This window comes from Sciurus carolinensis, chromosome 7 (assembly GCF_902686445.1).
Source record: "Sciurus carolinensis chromosome 7, mSciCar1.2, whole genome shotgun sequence".
NCBI classification, from domain to species: Eukaryota; Metazoa; Chordata; class Mammalia; order Rodentia; family Sciuridae; genus Sciurus; species Sciurus carolinensis.
The window spans coordinates 63,452,159-63,465,618 of record NC_062219.1 but is presented as its reverse complement, the minus strand read 5'-3'; the positions used below and the strand labels follow the sequence as shown (position 1 = coordinate 63,465,618).

Sequence of the window (13,460 nt, the reverse complement as noted above, 5' to 3'; positions counted from 1 at the left end):
TGCTGCTCCTGTCTCTCCATTTCCACCACTACTGACTTAGTCCAGGACTTGTCATGTGGACTATCACACCCAACCAATTAAAATAGTCGCACATTGTCTCCTGAGCCACTGTCAGGGCCTGTATTTTCTAGTGGCACATGAAGAGTTGGTTCCACAGAGGTCACATCCTGGTACCACTATGATTCATCCTGGTCATTACCTAACTTCTCAAAGCCTCCATTTTCTTACCTACTATTATGATTTGGATGTGAGGTGTCCCCCAAAAGCTCACATGTGAGACAATGCAGGAAGGTTCAGAGGAGAAATGATTGGGTTGTAAGAGTCTTAACCCAATCAGTGAATTAATCCCTGGTGGGATTCATTGAAGTGGTAGGGTGTGGCTGGAGGACACTGCAATTGGGGCGTGGCTTTGGAGTATATATGTTGAATCTGAAAAGTGGAGACTCTCTCTCTCTGCTTCCTGATGATGCAAGCTGATTCCCTCTGTCATGCTCTTCCTCCATGGTGCCTCACTTTGAGCCCCGAGAAATGGAGCTAGCCTTCTATGGACTAAGACCTCTGAGACTGTGAGCCCTCAAATAAACCTTTCCTCCTCTATAATTGTGCTAGTCAGATCATTTAGTCATAGTAGTGAAAAAGCTGACTAAAACACCCACAAAATGGGGATGATATTGAGAGTACCTATTCCTTAGGGCTCTTGTGAGGGTGAAATGACATACACAGATAACAATCTTAGTATCAAATGTGGATAACTCAAGCAACATGAACTCTCATAATGACAGCTCCTCCCTTCCTCCAGTCTATTCCACATCCCACCTGAACTTCAATCTCCTCAGACACCCTTTCATCATTCAATTCCTTTCACAAACACCTTCCGTGGTTTATGAAATAAACTCAACTTGCAAGATGAGAGCCATTACACTCTGTTTCTAACTCAAGTTCCAGCTTAGTCCCTCACTCCTCTCCCTGATTCTAGCAAACCTGGGATATTCCCCACCCATCCTCCACCATATGGATTAGCATCTGCTTATCAGAGAAAACATTTATCCTTTGGTTTTTAGGGTTTGGCTTATTTCAGTTAGCATGATATTCTCCATCTCCATCCATTTACCTGCAAATGCCATAATTTCATTTTTATTTAAGGCTGAGTAATATTCCCCTTGTGTATATTCACCACATTTTCTTTATCCCTTCATCTGTTGAGGGGCATCTAGTTTGGTTCCATAGTTTAGCTATGATGAATTGAGTTGCTATAAACATTGATGTGGCTGCTTAACTGTAGTATGATGATTTTAAGTCCTGGGGTATAAACTGAGGAGTGGGATAAATGAGTCAAATGGTGGTTCCATTCCAAGTTTTCTGAGGAATCTCCATACTGCTTTCCATAGTGGTTGCACCAATCTGCATTCCCACCAGCAATGTGTTAGTGTGCCTTTCCCCCCACATCCTCACCAACACTTATTGCTTGTATTCTTGACAACTGCCATTCTGACTGGAGTGAGATGAAATCTTAGAATAGTTTTGATTTGCATTTCTCTAATTGCTAGAGATGATGAACATTTTTTCATATATTTTTTGACCATTTGTATTTCTTCTTCTGTGACGTGTCTGTTCAGTTCCGTAGCCCATTTATTGATTGGGTTATTTGGTTTCTTTGCCTTTTTTTGAGTTCTTTATATATCCTGGTGATTAGTGCTCCATCTGAGGTGCATGTGGTAAAGATTTTCTCCCATTCTGTAGGCTCTCTTCATGTTGATTGTTTTCTTAGCTGAGAAGAAGCTTTTTAGTTTGAATTCATCCCATTTATTGAATCCTGATTTTACTTCTTGTGCTTTAGGAGTCATGTTAATGAAGTCAGGTCCTAAATCGAGATGATGAAGATTTGGGCCTACTTTTTCTTCTATTAGACACAGGATCTCTGTTCTAGTGCCTAAGTCTTTGATTCACTTTGAGTTGAGTTTTGTGCAGGATGAGAGAGGATTAATTTCATTTTGCTACATATGGATTTCCAGTTTTCCCAGCACCATTTTTTCAATAGGTTGTATTTTCTCCAATGTATATTTTTGGTGCCTTTGTCTAGTATGAGATAATGGTATTTATGTGGGTTTGTCTCTGTTCTTCTATTCTGTACCATTGTTCTACATGTCTATTTTGGTGGCAACACCATGCTATTTTTGTTACTATTCCTCTGTAGTATAGTTTAAAGTCTGGTCATGATGCCTCCTGTTTCACTCTTCTTGCTAAGGATTGCTTTGGCTATTCTGAGTCTCTTACTGTTAAGAGTCATTTCTTATTTGTACTCAACAAATTTTTGTGACATGTTCTCTACATGTTTGGCACACTTCTATGTGCTATACCCTACAACTGTCCACCTATTCTATCACGTTTGAGTGGCAGGCTAAGGACATCAGAGATCTGATGTCAGTGCATAGGTAAGACAAGAGGTCAATCAAGTCATCTGTTAGAACTCTTAAGTGCATCCCATTGTTAACCAACTTCTCTATCATTTGAGTCTCGCCCCAGGATCAAAGCCTGTTACCCAAATACTGGGAAAACACTACCTGGGAAAAATTAATAACAACCAAAAAATCCAGGTATCACTTGTTCTCGAAATTGTCAGACACTTCTTGATGGTGCATGTGGCTGATTCCACAATGCCTCAGTCATTCCCCTGCTGGCATTAAGTGATTGCAGATGGGCAGAGGGACCCCATCCCCAGAGCTCTCAGGACATCCTGCTAGGGCTAGAGAGGTATATCAGTCAGATGACCAAATGGTCCTCCCTACCAGATTGTGCCAGGGATCCATCCATCTGTGGCCCAAATAGGACAGTCTATGAAGTGGAAGCCACAGGAAGGCTTTAGGGCTATTGTGAGAAGGGCTACACACAGCTTCAAAGAGAAGAAAATAAGATTTTTTTTAAAAAAGAGCAACAGTGGATTCCTGACCAAAAAATAAATAAGAAGGAAGAAAGAAAACATTGATTTCCTTCAATTGCCAAAAAGTACTCTAAGGGAAATGCCAAAATGTAAATTGTGAGGTCTGTTGTGGAAATCAAAGATTTGGGGGACAAGATGAAGATACATAGATAGACAAATAGATAAAATATTTGAAAAATATGAAAATAGAGCACATAGGACCTTGATAAAAAGAAAAAAATCATTTAAAATACTATCATTTGACTCCATATATCAAGCAATGCATACAGTGTTTAGTAAAGATTTGCCATTTGGTCTCAGAACATTAAAAGTGGAAGGACACTGAGTTAGTAACAAAACCAGACTCAGAATGCTGGCACCCAGGCCTCCTGACTTCTGGCCCAAGGCCTTTATCTCCACAATGTCACGTGAATCATCACCTTAGAGATAAAGACTCCAAGGAACAGCAGGAGGGTTGAGCTTTTAAAGTTTGTAAAAAGATGCCTTGGTTACAAAGGAACATAAAATAGGAAAAGGAAAGAACAGAAATCTGATTTTTTTTTAAAAAGATGGTTGTAAAAAGAATGGATGGAATCTAGTATGTGAGGGAAATGCTGAATGGTAGGTACAAAAGTATATGTATACACAGTTATAAATTTTTTGAATACATAAATATCTCCTGTCATTAAAAAAATCCTCAGATGATATATAATGGGGGTAGGGTAGGGTGAGAGAAGAATGGAGGAACTTTAGATTATGTAGAGGGAAATGAGGAGGGGTATGAAAGATGGTTGAATGAGACAGACATCATTACCCTATGTACATGTATGATTACACAAATGGTATGAATCTACATTATGCACAACCACAGAAATGAAATGATGTACCCCATTTGTGTACAATTAATCAAAATGCAGTCTGTGAAAAAAAATTTTTTAAAAATTTTTTAAAAGTCCTCAGAGTACCCAATAACAGGAAGCTGTTTAAAACTTTTACTGTGAAATAATTTGGGATGTATAGAAAAGTTGCAAAAATAGCACAGCTCATGTATGTCCCTCGCCCAGCTTTTATAAATATTAATATCTTAGAGGAACACAGTACATTTATCAAAACCAAGAAATTTACCATTAGTACAACACTGTCAAGTGTATTATAGACTTTATTCAAATTTTATTCATTTTTTAAACGAATCCCCTTTTTGTTCCAGGATCCCACATTACATTAGGCAACCTACCTCCATACTCTCCTCCAGTTTGTGAAAGTTCCTCTATTCTTCCTTGTCTTTTCATAACTTTGACACTTTTAAAGAATACTGGACAGTTGTTTTGTAAAACATCTCTGAACTTGGGCTTGCCTAAGGTTTTCTTATGATAAGATGAGGTCATGAATTTTTAGCAAGAATACCACACAAGTAATAATTTATCTCTCTTTAATGGTTAATTTCATGTGACAGCTTGACTAAGCCATGGGGTATCCTGATATTTGTTCAAACAATATCCAGGTGTGTCTATGATGGTGTTTCAAGATGAGATTAGTCTTTGAATTGGTAGACTGAATAAAGCAAATTTCCCTTCCTGATATGGGTGGGCCTCATCCAATCCATTAAAGGCTGCACAGAAAAAAGGCTGAGCCTCCCCTCAATAAAGACAACTCCTTCTAAGTGTCTTCAAACTGGGACATTGGCTTTTTCCTATCGCTGGATCCAAGTGGAAGCATCAGTTCTTCCTGGGTCTCAAGTCTGCCAGGCTTCAGATTGGAACCATATAATCAGTTTTGGTTTTTGGACCTCTGGCATCACACTAGAACTCTACCAGGGGATGCCAACTCATCCTGCACATCTTGGGCTCCATAACTATGTGAGCCAATCCCTTATATTAAGTTTCTTAATATCCTATTGGTTCTGTTTCTCTGGGGAATCTTATCAAATACCTTCAGAGGGTATCATTGTATCAAAGGGTATATAATCGTACATCTTATCACATGGCATTAACCTTTATCACATGGTAAGGATGGTATCTGACAGGTTTCTTCCTAACAAAGTTACTATTTTTACCCTTGCAGTTAATAATCTTCAGAGAGATACTTTGAGCCTGCGCAAATATCCCGTTTCTCCTGTGACCCACTAATTTTAGCATCCATTGGTGGATGTTATCTGAAACAATTATTTTTATGATGTTTGCTTTATTATGGTTTTCTTTTTCTCATTCCTTCTACACGTATTAATTAGAACTCTACTGCCTCTCTACCCCCACTTGCTAATGTATTCAATTATTTATTTAGGTATGCACTCATGAATATTTGTTTTAGTCTATGGGATGAAATCCAGTACTATCATTATTTGTTTCATTGCTCAAATTGTTCCAGCTTTGGCCTTTTGGAGCTTGGCAGGAAGCATTTTTAAAAGGGAAACTGAATTAGATTGAACTCTGCCTAGAGAAAAAGAGGCCAAGCTGAGGGTTTCATTTCTGTAGCACTTCTGGGGTACAGAAAGTGGTCCCAGATTCCATGACTAGAGGGTTTTAGAAAACACAAAACACTAAGGGCAGATCTGAAGGGCACTAAAGGAGCAGGCATGGGTGATGAGGCACCTGAAGCTTCAATATTGACAGGTAGACCACCTGACTGCTCCTGTAGGGATGGATAGAAGCAGCTGCAGGACACCTGAACACCTGTAACTCTCCCTGTCAGCCTCCAGATTGAGAGTGTGGACTCTGAACCACTGGGGAGGGTAAATAAAGGTTGAAAACATGAAATCCCCAGCAGTGAAGGGACCCAGGACACATCATACTCCCTGAACTATGCTCCAACAGAGGCCAACTCCCAAGCACCAAGAACTCCTCCCCAAAGGCACACAGCTCACATCCTGACAACCACTGTGGAACTTCCTGTGCCCAGGATGAGTTGAAAGATCCATGGTTGGGTCCTCCAGTGGTCATCAGGGAGTACAAACCATGAGGAAATACAAGGACAGTGACCACACTGCCAGAGAGGAAGACTCATGTAGATTTGGAGGAAGATCACAGCAGGAATGGTGGGAGCTGGTTCTACTGAGGGGTGAGGGAATGACAGCTAATCAAAGGCATTTCAAGAATCTGGTGTGACTTATCCTGGATGGTTTAGTCAGCTCCTCTCTGTGATACTGTAGATGCAGGAACCACAGGGGCACCCAGGGATGACCAAAGTCTGAGTATGTAGTACTGAGTCATGAATAACAAGAATGTTAAGGACATTTGCTGTTTACATTCCAGACTTGAGCTCATGGTGATTGAGCTTAGTCATAGATTACTGGTCATAAAACTTTAGTGACCTCCATTAACCCAAGGTTACTTATTCTGACCTCCAAGCCTGACCTGTGGCTCTTCCCACATTGTCTTCTACATCTCCTGTCATGAGCATCAACAGAGGGCTGACCAAAAAACTATCAGGACACAACAAAGACAAAAGTATATGGAAGATGTCTGAGCATGTGGGCTAGGTCCTTCAGGCCCATTACCTACCCACCTTACCCCCCACTAGCACAAACCAAGGTGATGGTTGGGAGATAAAGGGGAGGAATGAATATGGAGGGCAATTGTCCAGGGAGAGTGAAATCAATGTCAAGTCTGAAAAGAATAGCCACAATTTAATCACGAGGACTCAAGTCAAATGGAAGGAGCAGGTGAGCTAATGCAATGAAGCAAGCTGAACCTGGTAAGGAGTAGAACCAAGGGAACATGAGGGGACAAGCATAGAGCCATGTGGACTTAAAGTCCCACTGGGGTGGGGACACACACACAGCACAGCTAAGGAAATGCCCACCATCCAAGGCTGTTTGCCTGATGCTGGACTCTAAGCCTCCTCCTTAGGGAGGGAGCATGATAGTTGACAGCGTGGGACATTGTCCAGACCCAAGCCAACCTGGCAAGGTCTGCCTCACATGAATGCTCTGTGCTTCAGTCATGCAGGTGACCAGTCCATCATCAGCACTCAGCCCATCCTCCCCTGCCCTAAATAACCTCCATTTATCTAAGCTTGAGCTGAGTCTTAAGGAAAGGGTTAGTCTTACTATGAGACAACATACATCTCTCTACAATTTCCCAGTTTCTTCCTCTGAAATCACATGAAGAATTTATAGCCAAGTTAATTCTACCACAGCACCCATTCTTAATCTACACTAACATCTGAGTAAAAATTGATCATTTGTTTTCACATATATCACTATGGGATAGCAAGTAGAAAGTTTATTCAGAACTTAATAAAGACTCTCAAATTTGGACTTCTCAGCAGTGATCGGTCTGTTCTTAAGTTGTGCCCCATAAGAGTAAAAGATAAAAGTGTGTAGGGGGATACACTAGAAGAAGCTCCTCTTCAGATTTCATACTGGAAAGCAACTAAATATTCCCATAGTTTTCTATATGGTTCTCTGAAAGAACACACAAGAAGTTCTTTCTATCCCAATACCTTCCTCATTGACCACCAATATCAATCATCCTCCCTATCTGTTCTTTGCAGATGTACCAACTCTTAAAATTCCCAAGGCATGAGACCAGAAAGCACATAAGTTCCCCCACTGTAAGGAATGGGTTGCTCTTCTGTACTTCAGTCCTATCAATGAGTCTGAGCACCTGCTGAAGTCTCTACACTCAAAGCATCCATCAGCATGTTTTGTCATTTTTGGAAACTTAGAGGAAGGATTTGTACCCATGCAGAAAAACTTGACACTTAGGAAATCTAGGTTATAGAAGTATTCCTCAGGAGGAGGCAAATGCATCCTCAGGCTTAATAATTATAATTTAACAACACTGAATAGTAGGTCCTACATGTCTTAAAGAACCATTGCTAACATCTTGAACAAAAGTGTCAATGTTACCAACTCACCAGTGACCAGCCTTTATGTTTCTCTTTCCTCAAAGTTGCAAGTTGCAATACTGTTGCTTCTGAGTCTGACCACACATTTGGTTAAAATGGTGAGATGTGAGGGCTATAAAAGTTATACAATTCAAGAGTCCCTCCCTGGGTTGGGGTTGTAGCACAGTGGTAGAGGGCTTGCCTAGCATGATCATCAGCACCACAAAAATAAATAAATAAATAAATAAATAAATAAGTAAATAAGTAAATAAATAAGTAAATAAAAAATGTATCGTGTCCATCTACAACTAAATATATTTTTTAAAAAAAGAGTCCCTCCCTAGTTTCAGTTTCTCAAATGCACTTCTGAAGCTAAAGAAAATAAAGCACTCAACTCTAACTGCATTCCAGGACTGACTTTCCCCTTAATTTCATTCCCAAGAACCAGCTCTTCTAACTTCGTTCAAAGATAATCTCTTTATAAATACTATCTGGCAGTACCCAAATTACACATCACACAGGACTCATTGTCATAGGGTAATTTAAATTCAAAGCCTTCTATAAGGAACTAACCCTTTTAAGAAAGCTGAATAGTAAGATTCTAGAGGAAGGTCTGATGTTTGACCATTATGGTCAGAGGAGATCAACTTTGCAAGCAGACTCCACATTCCTAAAGGACTTTTCTTCATTGTATGGATCCCAGGTGTCACCTTGGTTGGAATCCAGGATCCTCAACCATTTTTAGACATCTGAGCAATCACCAATACTGGCAAAGTTGCTGAGGCTGGCCATGTTGTCTTTGTTAGAAGCAAATCACCAGCCCACATTCCTGTGGGGGAAGATTACCCAAGAGGTTGCATATCAGGAGGCAAGGTCTGTTTAGAACCTTCCAGAGCCTTACTCAAATTAACTCCTCCTTAGGCACAGATCATATTGCTATCAACCTCATCTTTTTTTTTTTTTTTTTTTTTTTTCAACAGGAGATTGATCCCAGGGGTACTTTATCAATGAGCTACATCCCCATCCCTTTTTTAATTTTTATTTTGGGACAGGATCCTGCTAAGTTGCTGAGGCTGGCCAGGAACTTGTGATCCTCCTGCCTCACCCTCACAAATTGCTGGGATTAGAGGCATGCGCATCCATGCTCAGCACAATCTCATCTTTAGGCATGGGAATCCTCTATCTTCTCATATGATATACCTGTCACTCTGTTGGACATCATGCCAAAATTCTGTGTGATGCTTCTTTTCAAGCGCAGGGCCGAGTCTCTGTCTCCCACTCTATGGGAGACCTTATTACTCCCTGAATACTCTTGACCATTAAAAGGTTAAGAATGTCCACATAACTCTCCCAAGTACATACTATTTTCTCAAAGATTATTAAATTCACAAAATCCTCCTGTGTGTGAAGCTCTGTAATCCTGGAATCGGCCCTAGTTTCTTCACAGTCCAGATGAGGATATGCAATAATAATAGTCTCTCAAAAGACTGAAAGATAAGATTCTATTTCTAAAACATGTAAAATCTAAATAACTTGGAAAAAACTGAGATCTGGGGCCTGCCACCCACCATGGCAAGATAAATACTTCTCTGCTAACAAGCTGGCTTCACTCTCCACAGCTCAGCAGCACCTGAAAGAAGCACCTATTATGTTTAAATGGGATTGAAGCAATCTGTGTGTATTAGTTACTGCTAAGCTACGTAACAAATTATAAACAAATTTAGCAGGTTTAACAATATACATTTATTTTCTCACATTTTCTATGATCAAGAATCTAGGCAGCCTTAGCTACATGCCTTTGGCTCAGGGTCTCACAGTCAGGTGCGTCCAGTTTGGATCTTAAGTTCCTCCAAAGGTCCATGTGTTAAAAAGAAGTTAGATCCCTGGAGGGTGCTACTGGGAGCTGATGAAAACTTTAAGAGGTGGGGCCTGGTGGGAGATCTTTAGGTCACTAGAGACATGCTCTTGAAGGGGATAGTAGAACCCTCGTCCTTTCCTTCTTCCCTCTTTCTCCCACTCTACTTTATTTCTTACCTCCTCACCCTGCTCCCTGGGCACAAAGGGAAAAATTTTGCTCAGTTGTAGAGGCCTACAGGTAATGGCTTTGCCTGATCAAGGACTGAAATCTCCAAAACTGTGAGCCAAAACAAACATTTTCTCTTTATAAGTTGATTATCTCAAGCATTTGTTATAGTACAGGAAACCTGACTCACACATCAGAGTTGCGATTATCTTAAAGGCTGACTTGGGGAGGATCTGCTAACAAAATCACTCACATGTCCGTTAGCATACTCAGGTCCTCTCTGTTCCTCGCCATGTGGACCTCTCTGTAGAGCTGCTCACAAAGAGCTGGCTTATCAGAGCAAGCAAGTTGGAGAGCAACAGTGAGCAAGAGGGAAGGCCAAGGATAAAGCCACAGTCTTTTTGTAATCAAATCTTGGAAGGGTCATTCCACTGCTAATGCCATGCTGTATTTGTTAGCAGCAAATCACCAAGTCCAGCCCACACTCTTGTGGGGGAGGATTACCCAAGAGGTTGTATACCAGGAGGCAGGATCACTGTGGGCCATGCTGGATGCTGTCTACCACAGGAGGGAAATATCCTTACTTCCAGAGCTATATTCAAAAGGGCTTGGAGGCTAAATGTCATGATATCTGTAATTTATTAAAAATATTTCCACACATACCCAAAAAAGACAAATATGACCAAATGTTAATAACTAATAAATCCAGTTGATGACTATAAAGCTGTTTAATTATACTATTCTTCTACTTTTCTGAGAATTTAAAATTTTTCATAAAGATCAAAATCATCTGATCTTGTTAATTAATAATATGTCAAGAGAAAGTATCAATTATGATTATCCCCTATGTTAAAATAGTGGGCAGACATCCTACAGTGTTAAAATGGAGAGTGCTAAATAGCCCTCACTTAACAGAGATTTATTGGGTACCCAAATGCCCTGACAGTCATCAGAATGGTTCTAGACTGTAAATTTAGGGAAGACAAAAATCACACTAGACAATGAACTCTACTTTGAGACTAAACTGCATCCCCCAGTACCCAGCTCAGTGTCCACCCAGTATACTGCAGAAGCACAGTAAATATATTTATTTGTCAAATGAATGACTGTTTTATAATCCCTTGCTTTAAACCTTTTAGATCAAAATTATCCCATCCCATACCTAATGGCACAGCACTATAGGGTCTGGAACTCTGGGGCATGACCAAGGACGTGTATAGGTGCCTGAATTAACAATTCATGATGAACTATTTGAGCCTACTCCATACTGCTAGAGCTCACTCCCCAACAGAGGCAAACTGACTCTGTAAATAGGCAGCACAAGTCAAGCCATCAATTTCTCATAAGAGGATGTCCAAGATTAGACACTTGATGTCTAACGCAGTGAGACCTCTCTTTTACCAATAACATGACAGAACTATGCCTCTGAAGGGCACCAGAGAATTAAATGCAAAATAGCTCATTCAAGACTTTCCAAAGCTTGCCTTCTCCCACCCCAAAAGTAACTTGTATTAAAAAGTGGGTTTAAGATTAGGTGCCTTGAAATGGTTGTAGGACAAGTTATCAAAAACTCTAGATTCTCTCCAAGTTTTACCCCTATATTTTGCCAGAAAAAAAATTTAGGCAGATAGATCCCCTAAGAAATGAATGGAGTTGCAATATTAAATACTGAGCTTCTATTTAGAAAAATTTTCACAAATATTTATATTCAAAAGCCCTATCCATAAGGAAATCTACTCTATAACATCCATGGCAGAGTCTCTTCCTAAAATATAGGACCAAAAAAATTTGTCACAATTAAAGAACCTGTGTATTTACTCTCCCTAGAAAATAAATACAAACCTGACCCACATTTCCTTTTTTATTTTAGTTGCCAAAAATTCAAGTTAGATTATGCTTAATTCCAGGAGTAAGCTCATTCCAAGAACATAATTTTTTTCTAATTAGTTTCTAAAATTTTGTATTAATATTAAATATTTTATATTGTCCTGCCTTACATGTATTATAACATTGTAGGTTGCCCCAAATTCCTTTGGGAAGTTAGTACTCACTCAGCACATAGGTATTGAATGCCTACTACTTACTAGGTCTTCTGTTAGGCTCCAGGGTTAAAGGAAAATCTATCTTTCCCTTCCTTCAGAATGATAATGTCCACAGGCATTTGCAGGGAGAAAGAAGGAAAGAGGGGAGAAAAGATCTCAGACCAGTGCTAAATTTTATTTCCATGATTGACATATTCAAGTCACTCAAAGGAAAAACAACCACAGGAAAGAGCACCATGAGATTGAGGGAAGTTAAAGAGAGATTAAATTTTTAAGTGCAAATAAGTGTCCAAATTCTGTCACATTAAGCAAGGCAGGGAAACAGTCTATGCAAAGGCATGAAGCTGCAAAGTTGCACAGGGTACTTCAGTGCACAAGGGTCATGTGGAGTAGTTAGAATATAGGTGCATATAGGCAAGAAGTCCGCATAAGGATGGAGATGGGAGGAGTTTTCAGATTGTAAGAAAAGGAGTTTGGCATCTAGGTTGGTTCCACAATCTAGCTATTATGAATTGAGCTGCTATAAACATTGATGTGGCTGTGTTACTATAGTATGCTAATTTTAAGTCCTTTGGGTATAAACTGAAGAGTGGGATAACCGGGTCAAAAGGTGGGTCCACTCCAAGTTTTCTGAGGATTCTCCACACTGCTTTCCAGAGTGACTGCACCAATTTGCAACTCCACCAGCAATGTAAAAGTGTGACTTTTCCCCCACATCCGCGTCAACATCTATTATTGTTTGTGTTCTTGATATTAGCCATTCTAATTGGAGTAAGATAAAATCTTAGAGTTATTTTAATTTGCATTTCTCTAATTACTAGAGATGTTGAACACCTTTTCATATATTTATTAATTGCCTGTATATCTTCTTCTGTAAAGTGTGTATCCAGTTCCTTGGCCCATTTGTTGATTGGGTTCTTTGTATTTTTGGTGCAGATGAATGGATAAAGAAATTATATACACATTATATACACAATGGAATATTATTCAGCCATAAAGAATAATAATATTATAGCATTTGCAAATAAATGGATGGAATTGGAGAATATCATGCTAAGTGAAATAAGCCAAATCCAAAAAACCAAAGACTGAATGTTTTCCCTGATAAGTGGAGAATGATATATAATGGAGGTTGTGGGGGGAGGAGTGAGAGAAGAATGGAGGAACTTTAGATTATGTAGAAGGAAACGAGAGGGAGCAGGAATATGAAAAATGGTGGAATGAGACAGACATTACTACCCTATGTATGATTACATGAATGTAATACATACATCGTGTACAACCATAGAAATGAAATGATGTACCCCATTTGTGTACAATGAATCAAAGTGCAGCCTGTAAAAAATTTAAAAATAAATAAATAATAATAAAAAGAAAAGGAGTTTGGCTTTTAGCCTAGGAAGAATTGAGGGTCTTTAGTTCTGATTTACATTTTAGATTAACCTCTCTAGAATTAAAAAACAATACTAGAAGCTGGGATATCAACTAAGAAGCTGTAGAGAACTCAGGCAAGAGACACAGGTGCCTCTGCCATGATTGTGGGGCAGAAAGGGGGTAGAAGATTAAGGTATTTAGTGAGCATCATGCTAATGAATTATATCCACCCGCTCAGTTAAGCAAGCACTCAGTATCTGGCCCTAGAGTCATCTGA

The 13,460-nt window shown here is 39.6% G+C and overlaps 1 protein-coding gene across 2 annotated transcripts in view; it reads right to left on the bottom strand.

Moving 5' to 3' along the window:
- The window catches only part of Faxc (failed axon connections homolog, metaxin like GST domain containing), a 71,732-nt gene that overhangs the window by 15,783 nt on the left and 42,489 nt on the right, over positions 1 to 13,460 (bottom strand). The window lies entirely within an intron of this gene.